Below are 12,265 nucleotides of genomic sequence, written 5' to 3' on the forward strand. Positions count from 1 at the left end.
ACCATGGCTATGAAAGCCAGGAATTGCTTCTTTTCCATGCAAATGACATTACTCTGGTTAGTTTGTCCCTTTTCCCTCTCCGGTTGTTTTTGCTCTGATTCTTTCTTTCTCTCCTCTGACATCTTAACTGCCTCTGCATATGATATTCCATTTTCCTCTCTAATCTTGCTCACTATTCTTTGCTCAACTCTTTTAGGGCACTGTGCTGACCCCACATGATGATTTCCGCCACAATGCAAGCACTTCACCTCATCTTTTCCTTTTCCTACCATACACCTTTTTCCATCACAATACTTGTCCCCACACCTCCCACAAATCGAACGTCCTCTACATACCGCTGCAACATGGCCATACTCCTGACAACAAAAACATCTTAGTGGAGCTCTCTCGTAAGGCCTAACCCTGTAACACACATAATCTAGATATACCCTTTCTGGCATTTCCCCTTCAAAACTGAGGCACACTGAGTTACTATCCTCCCTCTTCCCTTCACTGAATCGTGTTAGCCTCCTGGCCTCACATACACCTGACACATCCAAAAACAAGTCTGCTTCCACAGAAAAAGGCACGCTACTTACCACTCCTTTTTTCCTGACTTCTGACCCAAGTGGGAAACAAGACACAGAACAATAGACACCATCGTCATCAAATTCTGCTACAACCGTACTGATATTCAAAGCTTTATCTCGCTGCCTCTTTGACAAACATTCAATAACAACCATACCACTTCTTGTAATCCTGACCGAACGAACCTTTCCTAATTTCTTTTCAACAAACTTACCTACAACATGTGCATCTCTGAAAATACCATCAGATTGTGCTACCGCAATCATTCCAACCACAAACGACTCACTCCTCCTCACTGATCTACTGGAATCACTTTTTTTAAAGCTCCTCCTGAATCCTCAATTTGTATTTCAGTGTCTTCAGACTCCATTTCGTCGCTGTCACTATCACCCGCCATTTTTTCAAACCCCACTCCAGCCTTACTTTGCTCGCTATTCTGCCCACAGGCTTCCATGCCTCTCCCTCCGCCTTGGTTTTCCGATTTGTGCTTTTTCTTGTTCTTGCCCATGATTTATTTATTCTTTTGACACAGTCAGCTAATGTTCAATTTGATCAGCGTCTCAACACTCCAGTGTCTCTCTCCACCTCCGATTCCCCTTGACTCGACAGCTAACGTTACAGCATGCCGCCAGAAGCGACCTCTGTTCCGCCGGCAAATCTTCTTCTTCTTCTTCTTCTAGTGTTTTATGGCGGTTGGCAAACAACTTATGGTGCATTACCGCCACCTTCTGAAATGGAGTGTGGATCAGAATGGTTTCCTAAAACACTACACTATCCTGACTATTTGCCCCTTTCGGAACTGCTAACATAGCTTACGCTACTACGCAGTCCCTTGTTAGTACACCGCCGATGTAGCGGAAACAGGTCGCTCCGTCTGCAAAATTGTTCTAACTACTCGATAAAGTTTCGCAAATGAAATTTCAAATGTACTTACGGACCGAAAAGGGTTGTGTGAACCTCCGCGCATGATGTAGAAACACTAGCGCCACTAATAAACATGTTTAATCCCTCACTGAACCCCAGGTCTAATTTCTTCAAAATGAATCAGCTACAAACACTTGTCTTCTTCTGCGCTGCTGTCATGGGTGTATTTGTGTATAATATAGGATAATATATGGGCCATTCTACCGAATTGGTTCAAATTCAGAGTTGGAATTTGATTGAAATTTGTTTTCTTTTTTATCAAAACTTTCATCACATACCTGTTGCACAACATCTAAGGTACACATATTTAGTAAAAGTACAGTCAATGTTGATATTGTATTTTCATATTTTTTTGTAATAACTTTCCTTTCCCAAAAATTGTCACTACCGAAACATAGAATTCCATTCAGAATAAAAATAATTGTATTAACCTATTCATCTTTTTTTTGATCCCCCCTGTACAGACTATTTTTCTAAAATTAATTTAGAAGGTTTTCAAAGCTAAATTAATTTAAATTAACATTTTAACAGATTTGTATGTTGAATTTATAAGATTCATTTAAATATACATGCCATCTTTCTTTGTAAAACGTATAAAGTTGATTATATTGCCCCCAGAATGGATGATTGTTGAAATTACACAGACACCTAAATAATCATTATCATAAAATGTTGTTTGATAACCAGAGATATTTTATTTTTTACAAAATAACCCGTGTTTCGGTAGTGACTGCACTATTTCGGTAGTGACTATACTGTTGCGGTAGTGACCATAGTTTTATTTGCAAGGTTATATTATAGTCCCTGAACTATTTTTGCTCAATCTTAACATAATTTATGTTTTAAATTAAATAAACAAAATATCAATTAAATATATTAAATGATTATTAATGACACAACCACTGGTTTCAACTTCCGTATCCATTTATTTGGATGGACAAAAAGGTTAATCATTCATACCTGACAAAATTCAATACAAACATTTGAGTGGAGTTACAACTGAAACTTAAAACTGAATATGGTCTCAAAGTGTATGACCTTTCCACAGCTAAGGCTGCTAAGGGTGTGAACAATAACTGGTTAACTCCATCCTAAGCACTCTTCATCTTATCACAGAGGAACAAAAGGAGCCATTACCCAACCAAACCAGCTTATCACGCATAATGAATGAATGATGCCTCTCTGCCCTATAAGTGCTCTCTGAAAACACACAAAACACAGACTAGTTTAACTAGTATTTTTAAGTATTTAGTGTTATGTGTTATGAGTGTTCTTACACATTCAAACTTTTATGAAGAAAAAAGAAGTATTTTGTCCGTTTCATAAATCTCTATTTAAGCCCCCTTTCGCTGGAGTGGGGCACAATTTACAAGTGATTTCAGCATTAATCAATCTATTCAAAGATTCAGCTTTTCACACACAGCTTTAAACACAGTTGGGCTGATTTGGACATGCCTCCGTGTGACGTCTTCAGGTGGATGGATTAATGTGATGACCTTGTCCATGGTGTACCAGATCTTGTCATCCATTGCTGGCCAGAAAAAGCGGTTTTGCCCAATGCTGTGCATGACTTTGACCTCAAGGGCACCTGTTGAGAGATGGGGTGTGTGGGAGGGGGGTCAGAAAACATGGGGTTTGACATAGCTGGTATAAGCATTATTGCAATGTTGCATAAATGACTATAAAAAGTTTGATTTAATGGAAATTGAAACATGTGACAGTGAGAGATGGACAAATGGGAGTAAATGTTTGTTAGAAATAATATAGCTTAATATTAATGAGGGGAAAGAAAATCACCTTCTTCCACGTCTTCGATTATCCCAGGAAATGGCACATTGTCGTATGTGACAACACACCACTTTCCAACAAGGTGTTCAGTGACATCATCCACTGGACAGAGAGTCCCATCACAACCAGAGCTTGAGGTGGAATGATTTTCTTGTTGTGCATCTTCTGGGGCTGTTGAAGTAGATGCTTTTGCATTACTTTCAGGCTGTGCTTGTGGTGCAATGTTGGTTGATGATGGGTGGAAACATGGACAGATGTCGTCTCTGTTGCAGAAACAGCTGAGCACTCTATGATGGATTTTGCCGGGGGTAGTACAGATAACTTGATGAATGCTCAGTGTACCTTTGATGGTTTGCAGCTCTTTCGGAAGGAGTGTGCCTACTCTGTTTATCTCTTCCTCTTCCACGTAGATGAGCTTAACTTTGGTAAGTGCAAGGAGTGCATCATAGAGGGCTTTAGCTGTGGGTATGTCAGTACCCCTGGCTACCACTGAATCCGCAGTTCGCTTGATAGTGGCCCCAACTCCATCAGCAGGCCCTTTGCCATGACCAGCTTCCAGGAAACTCCAGTTTACAGCAGTGAATCCCATCTGGAATGGAATGATGCTCATGAGGTAAAAGTTCTTCTTCCCTCTATATTGCATGGTTGGCCCATCACTGATGAAGAAGAGTTTTTGGACCTTTGGATAGTTCTCCTTCAAGAACTGAAGAATCGGTTCAAGTTGAGCCCAAATGGCAGGGGGGTCATGTTTCATAGAGGATGATAAGGCACAGAATGAAAGTGTACCATCTGTGGTGTACACAACCGCATTGTGCAGTGTTGTCTGTCTGTGGGATGCTCCAAAGTGGACTTGCTGGACCTCCTTTGCATATTTGCACTGCCAGTTTTCAGCATAGTCAATGTGAAGTATGGCTTCATCTTCCTTCAGCGATCTGTGCAAGGAATGTAGCTGTGTGTATTGATGATGGATGTTGAAGAGGTGCTTACAAACTTTGGTTTTCATTTCTTTTTCAAAATCTTCCAAAAGATGCTCTGGGTAGCCCTCACATCTCTGTTTCACAGTTTTTGTGACAGTGATCTTCTCTTTTTTGCCATCTACTTCTTTTTCATAGTCCTCTTTCTTTGTGAGCCACTGGTACCACCATGTGAACCCTGTCCCGGACCTTCTTGTGGTGTGTGGAAGTGACTTGTTCATACATTGGAGACATTCCCTATACATACAAGCTTTTGCATGTGTGTCACAGCATAAGTCCTCTGCCACTTTGTTCAGGTTCTGTGAGGTAATAATGCCAAGCTGCTTCAGCCTATCTGCTTTCATTTGAGCATTGTCATGGACTTTGCAGACACATGTCTCCCTGTTGTTAATGTTTGGGGTAACAATCCAAAAAGGTTTCATCCTGCAGAAAAGTGAGTAGGAAAGCTTCAGATGAGGCATCTCCACCATCAGTTTCTTGTGCAAATTCAGCATTGTGTCAGAGAGGAACCTCTTTTGTTTCTTCTGTTTGAATTTTGTAATAGTCTCATTTTTCCCTGCTGATGCCCGACTGTTGTCATCTCGACTAAAGAATGTTTTGACTGTGTCCATGGTCTTTTGACTACTACTCCTCTGATTGGTGAACCCAACATTTGGGTTGTCTGCAGCCTTGTTGAACTGTTTGTGGTAGATACCAACTGCTTTTCTCGCCATGGAAACAAGTCTGTATTTTCTGAGCAACATGGTTGAGACAGCTCTTCTGTATGTATGTTTCTCCTTATAACTTGGGGACTTGTATTTTTCCTGAATATGGTGAACAAGTGTGTTATGAAAAAGAAGGGTCTTTTTGATATGAGCAGGCACGTTGTGCTTCGATACTTCCCTCCGAGTTTTCGTTCTTGGAGAACATTCGGACAGGTCTGTTGTCAAACTTGACTTCAACCTCTGATACCTTTTTCTATATTTGTCTCCCCTCTTCTTGATTTCTTTGATCTTCAACTCTAACTTCTGTATTTTTCTGTAGTTGCGTGTTCTTGCACTTCTTTCCCGTTTTTGTCCTGAAAGCCTACGCCCTGGTGTAGGCTCTGGTGCAGGCTCTGGTGTAGGCCCTGGTGTTTGATCACCCTCACTGGAGGTGCTTGGTGGTGTGGAAGCCAGACGAAACTTATCCACCTCTTTCTGTGTTTTCACAGACATCCTGTGATCTTGCTGTCTTTTCCTCCATGCTGCTCTGACCCTCCTTTTCTCTCTGTCCGATAATTCACCGATGGATTTCAACTGTCCTTCTTCCTTTCGTTTCTTATTTCTTTCTCTTTCCTTTCTTAAATACTCTTGGTATTTCACTGGGTCATTCTTCTGTCTTTGCCTGTGCTCACTCAATCGCTCTGCCCCACTTTTTCCATTTTGTTTGGGCATTTTGGTGATCTTCTCTCTCCCTGGGAAACCACATAATAAAATAGAAAAATATTAATTATTATAGTAATTATCAGAAATTATCTATATGTTTAAAAAATAAAGTTTAATCATATGTATAAAAACAATGAACATCAATTTTTGTCATTACCGAAACCATCAGGTCACAACCGAAACATTATCATATATTTCGGTAGTGACTGTTTTGGTAGTGACAACGCTAGCTAGTTCTTAGCATAACACAACAATGCTAGGTTAATCATGGCTAGCAACCACAGCTTTGAAAAGATGTACATAGATAAAAACATAACCCTTTTGAATAAAAACAAGAACATTTATTTAATTGCAGAAATTATGTGTTCGGTAGTGACATTCCTTAAAACCACACGTTGACTTTCAGACGTTGGAACACATTTACTTCAAGATATTACAACTTCTATACTCACCATGAGGCCATGAGAGACAGGAACCCTATGTCACTTCCTGGTGAAAATGGTAGGGGTGTGGCTGAAACCAGGCTCCACCTATGGACTAAAACTCTTTGTATTTCGGTAGTGACATGAAAACATGGGACCGCTTTTTTGGGATATATTTCTTGAATTTCCAACAAAACCACAAAATCTATTTAAATATTTCAACTTCCCTTTAAAATAGATCACAAAGACACATAAAAAAACACAGTTGTAAAATATTAAGAAAATCATTTTAATAGTATTTTCAGTAATTTAAATTGAGGGGTTAGAGGTTGGGACAGCCGCCTCCCAATAGAAAGTCACATAAAAAGGTGAATAATTTATATATTGAATGTATTGCTATCTGAATTAATGCCTTGGGATTAAATAGATCACAACATGACATTACTAAATATCCAAGATTTGAATATTTAATTGTTTTTTTAAATGTGTTTTTTATTGTGGGACTGCAATTTTAACCAATTCGGTAGAATGGCCCATATAGCCTATATATTGTAGCGTTTCAGGTAATCCAAGTATTACCTGTAATGTGATGTGCAATAGAAGTGTCTCAACTGCGGCTAGGAACTGATGTGTGTGGGTGTGTTCCTAGGGGGAAGGGGATATATGTGACCAGCGGCCGGGGCGGAAGCCAGTCAGTGCCATGTGGGCGAGCAGACCGGTTGTTGTGTCTAGAGCTAGCGGTGTGAAGCTAGCTGCTAGGAGCTAAAGGAGCCTGTGAATAAAGAACCTGTACCAACTACAACTCTCCGTTCCTTGGACAAATACCCACTTTGTTACATTGGTGTCAGACAGTAAAGCGGTAACGCCTCTGATTCGGCCGGGAGAGGAGAGAGTGAGGAGGAACGACGGAGAAAGTGCGGAATGGAGCGGCTAAAGATGAAGAGCGAGGTGGAAGAGTCTGAAGCCTCGGTGTATCCGGAGAATAAGGGGGAATACAGACGGATGAAGGAGGAATACAGACTGATGAGGGAGAACCTCGGGCGGGAGGAGAGCGGAGCCGAGCCGGGCCCCGCTGGCAGACAGGCGGGGAGTGACGAGGCTGAAGCACGGCACGCGACGGCGGGGGATGGCGCCCGCAGAACCAGGAAGGACGTGCCCGTCCCGAAATACAACGGTAAAGGCGAGTGGGAGCCATATTGCACAATGTTTAACGTAGCAGCGGACATGAATGGCTGGTCGAGGGAAGAGAGAGCCAGTCACTTGGTGATGTCGCTCGAGGGCGAAGCTATAACATGTGTGGCAGCAATGGCAGACACAAAAGACTTAGACATTGTGATGGCGGCCCTGCGGAGACGCTTCGGACGATGTGAAGAGCAGGCCATCGTAGCCGCGGAACTGTGTAACAGACGCAGACGGCAGGGTGAGTCGCTGCGTGCACTGGCAACAGACATTGAGACTCTCAGCCGGCGCGCATACAGCCAGCTACCGACGGAGGCGCTGGATGGGTTAGCCCTAAGCTACTTTGTCCAGGCCATCGAGCCACGGGGTCTAAGCCAGAAGGTAACGCTGGGACATCCAAAAACACTGGGAGCAGCGCTGGAGTTGGCGCTGGAGATAGAGACAGTAGAAGGCTGGGATAAGAGCAGCGGCATAATGGAGGCCGCCCCAGTGGTGAGAATGGCAGCGGAGAGCCAGCTACAAGAAGAGCCAGCGTGGAAGACGGCCTTGGCAGAGCAAGGCAACATGGTGAAAGAGCTATCTGAGTCGGTGCGCCAGTTAACAGAACAACTGCTCCGAAGAGCGACCCTGCAGCCCACCCCACGAGACAATGCCGGGGCCAGGGGGCCCGGGGCCATGCGCTGCTGGACCTGTGGACGCCCCGGGCATCGGGCCAGAGAGTGCCGCGGAGGAGCGTGGAACCAGGGAAACGGCGCGGGGCCCGTCTAAGAGGGGCGAGACGGGCCCCCTACGTCATATTCCCTATGGCCACGTCACCGTTGGAGGGGGCCCAGCGGTACAGACGGGGAGGTGGGGCGTCGCCTTCCCCCGAAGCAGACGACATCGCCGGCGCTGTCAACATGCAGAACGGGCCGCACACGATGAACGGCTGCCATGTTCAGGTCCGCCTGCAAGGGAAGCCCTGTGTCGCCCTGGTGGACACGGGGTGTACGGCAACGCTGGTGAACTACAACATGATGCCAGAGGGAGCGCTTCTGGAGCAGCCAGCGGACCAGCTGCTGAGGACAGTATCCGGTGAGTTGATGCCGATGAGGGGAAGGGGGTCCGTGATGATAACTGTGGGGGGACAGACAGTGAACTTTCCGGTATGGGTAGTAGAGATGGCGGGGCCCTGTATCTTGGGGGAGGACTACTTGACGCTAAACCAATGCACAGTAGACCTAGGGAAGAGCACACTGACGTTTGCAGGGGGGCCGGTAGTCCAGATGGGTCACCCTCCCACCGCTCCAGGGGAGCAACCAAACGTCAATAACATCACTGTATACCGCGTCACAGTTGAGCACGGGCCCCACGCGGAGCCGCAAAAGAGACTGTGTTGGACATGTGGAGAGCCGGGCCACGTGGCGAGGTGGTGCAGAAGCGGTCCCGGGAGACGGACCGGGTATGCGGGACAACGACATGGACAGCAGGGAGCCTGCTGGGCATGCGGCGAGATTGGACACCTGGCTAGAGAGTGTCAAAAGGCTGTCGGGGACCGGAGGGCAGCGGGAGAAGAGAGACGTGCAGGCGGCGGACAGGTGAGACTCTGCTGGACTTGCCGTTCGCCTGGGCACTTAGCCAGAAACTGCACTGCGCCCCCCACGGTTGCTGTGCGGAAAGCCGAGGTGGAGAGCGAGGCCGGTTGTGTTCCCCCTGTGGTCCTGAACACGCCGTCCCCTGGGGAAGGGGGGCGGGAGGACGACCGAGTGCAGGAGGTGGAGGAAGACGAGGAGGACTGTCCAGATGTGGATCTGGAGGACGACAGAGCGACCATCAAGGATGTCGACGTGAGTGAGTGGAGACGCAGGCAGGCGGAGGACGCGGAGATCGGTCCGGTGCTTGCGTGGGTGGCGGCCGGACGCCGGCCCCCTGTGGAGGAGACTCACATGTTTTCCGGTGCCACGAAGGGACTGTGGAACGTGTTTTCCGACCTGCGGCTGGATGAAGACGGGCTGTTGGAGAGAACAGAGCACGGGGAAAAAGGGAGGCAGGCGGTTGTACCCGGTTGCCTGCGAGAGTTGGCGCTTAAGGGGGCACACAAGGGCCCTGGTTCCAGTCATTTTGGGCCCGAAGAGACACTCACCCGCATCCGTGGACATTTCTACTGGGGCAAACAGAAGGAGGATGTGTGAAGATACTGCGATGCGTGTGAGGACTGTGGGGCACAGAGGGGGGACCGTGCTGACTTACACTGCAGAGGATTAACCCCACTGGGGGTTGAGCGGGACTAGCGTGCTTCAGGGGGGACAGAAGCTGTAAAAGGGGGGATGGAAATGGGGTTTAAAAAAGAAAAGTTAAGGAAAATGTGGGGGCTTGTGTTTAATTGAGATGTGGGGGTTATTGTTGAATGGGCTATTGTGTTGAATTTAAATGAATGTGTGAAAAAGAAGGAAATAATGAAAACTAGACATTATGGAGTGCCTAATGGGAAACTAGACATTATGGGGGTACCTAATGGAAAACTAGACATTACGGAGTACCTGATGCAAACTGGACATTATGAAGGGGGTGTTGGAAAAAAAGAAGGGACTAATTGTGGGGAATTGAAATGTTGTGGGGTTTGTGGGAATTAGATTTTGATGTGGTGATGGGAAAAATATTGTGTTGGGTGTGTTTTGGTACAGGGGGATGTGTGTGGGTTGTGGGTGTCGACGTGGGCGTCGACTAATGTTGGGTGAGGAGTATGTAGCGTTTCAGGTAATCCAAGTATTACCTGTAATGTGATGTGCAATAGAAGTGTCTCAACTGCGGCTAGGAACTGATGTGTGTGGGTGTGTTCCTAGGGGGAAGGGGATATATGTGACCAGCGGCCGGGGCGGAAACCAGTCAGTGCCATGTGGGCGAGCAGACCGGTTGTTGTGTCTAGAGCTAGCGGTGTGAAGCTAGCTGCTAGGAGCTAAAGGAGCCTGTGAATAAAGAACCTGTACCAACTACAACTCTCCGTTCCTTGGACAAATACCCACTTTGTTACAATATATATATATATATATAACCAAAACTATTGTGTCAGGGTTAAAGTTTGCAAATAATCATGAACAGTTAGCCTACAGCTTCATTATAGGAACCACTTTTTACTCAAATTGAATATAGTCTGGTGCAAAGCATCTTTTCGCTTCCAGATCAATGTTATTCTTTGCACATCATGGTTAGGGCTGAACGATTTGGGTAAAAAATCTAATTGCGATTTTTCTGACTGATATTGCGATTTCGATTTAATTTCGATTTTTTTGTAATTCAAGTTTCAGTGCAATATTAACTGTAATAAATGTAAAACACAATGGAGCATTTGCCTACCATATTCAAACATCACAATCAACAAACTGCTTTATATTATAATGCAAGGATGAGAACTTTGATTGCTTCCAGCAACATTTATTTATTTGCTTTTCAAACAGCTGCAATTTTCTGTCTCAGTGTGAGACACAACTCAAGTCGTTTTTAACAATAAAACAAAAAACAATTCCAGCTTTGTTAATGTCTTTCTTTCCAAGACCTTTCAAACAAAAATAGGTAGCAGCATTTAAAATGTTACACCATACAATCAAAAGGTGAATTGAATAAAGTGCAGAACAAATAAAACCTTAATGCCATGCCACACTTAATGTGGCATGCCTTACGCAGCCTTCTTTCAAACCTTTCCACCGCCAATAAAAACAAAAAAATGTTGCCTGCGAAAAAACAAACTAAAAACATTTTTTAAATGTTTTTGAAACATGAAAAACACTGACTGGATTTTCACTACTACTGTGCACTGACTGGATTCTCTACAATGTAAGGGCAGCTATCTAACAACACTTGAAGTGCATGGCTTCAGCTGAACAAGCTGTGTTTTACCTATGTATCCAAATTAATTCTTTGATTTAAAACTTGTGACAAACCTTTACCCCTCCATTCCTCTCTCCCTCCAACACTCACAGATTTTTTGTCAAGAAAGCTAGCATGTTAACTTTAGCTGGTTTGAGACATGAACGTTGGCATGTGACTACATTACCACCAGCACTGAACACCGTTATGTGAGGCTGACAGACAGCGCTCACAACAGCGCACAGCAGCAGGGATGGGAGGGGCTGACTGACTGGGGGAGAAACATGGGGTAGAAAGGACTGTGTGCAAAGTAGCCTAATTTATAGACCGACAAACGTAACTGCTCCAAACTATTCTCTGTGGTTAACCTGACATCCCTAACACGCTTGCATTGGTGACTATCTTGACGGGTGTGACTGAGAGCAGTTAAATTAAAACTCCGGACCGTGAGGACTGCTGAGCAGCTCTGGAGTCTGTTTTTTGTTTTTTTACACGGTGTAACCGGTAACACCGGTGCTGAGACGTGTTTATTACCCGGTGGGAAAATGTCAACACCGTGGCATCCCTAGCAGGACACAACGAGTATCCCGGTTATGATGGGGTTTTTGTGTTTGCGCATCATGTAAAAATCATATCCTGATATCAGAAACCTAGATCAGCCCTTATGCCGCTTCTGAGAGAAACCGGGATACTGTTGCATGTAATGTATACATCTTATCCTGGTTTCTTACCACTGCTGAATGCCTGCGCAGCTGCTGAATGCCTGCGCAGGCGCAGCTTCAGCCAAACGATGCAACAGAAAATGTCAAACACTTGTGGAGCGATGAGGAAACAGTTTTGTCTTTCAGTGAGGTGAGTAAAGCATTGAAATGCTGTGCAGAGGTGCTGCCTACAATGAAGGAAGGAAGCAGCGCGTGAACGGAGACCAGGCACCCGTGAAGAAGAGGGAATCCCAGGGAATCCCGCAGTGTCTTGGCCCAAAAAGGTGAATGACATCACGCACCCGATACGAGCGAGCATGCAGGTGATGTTTGTGTTGTAAACATCACAGGCGCCTGCGCAGATAGCATGCAGTAACCAGTAACCGGGATACTAGTACTTTATCATGTATACAGGGATATGAATTAGGGCTGTGAATCTTCACTGGCCTCACGATTCGATT

This window comes from Poromitra crassiceps, assembly GCF_964638095.1.
Source record: "Poromitra crassiceps genome assembly, chromosome: 9".
Taxonomy (NCBI): Eukaryota; Metazoa; Chordata; class Actinopteri; order Beryciformes; family Melamphaidae; genus Poromitra; species Poromitra crassiceps.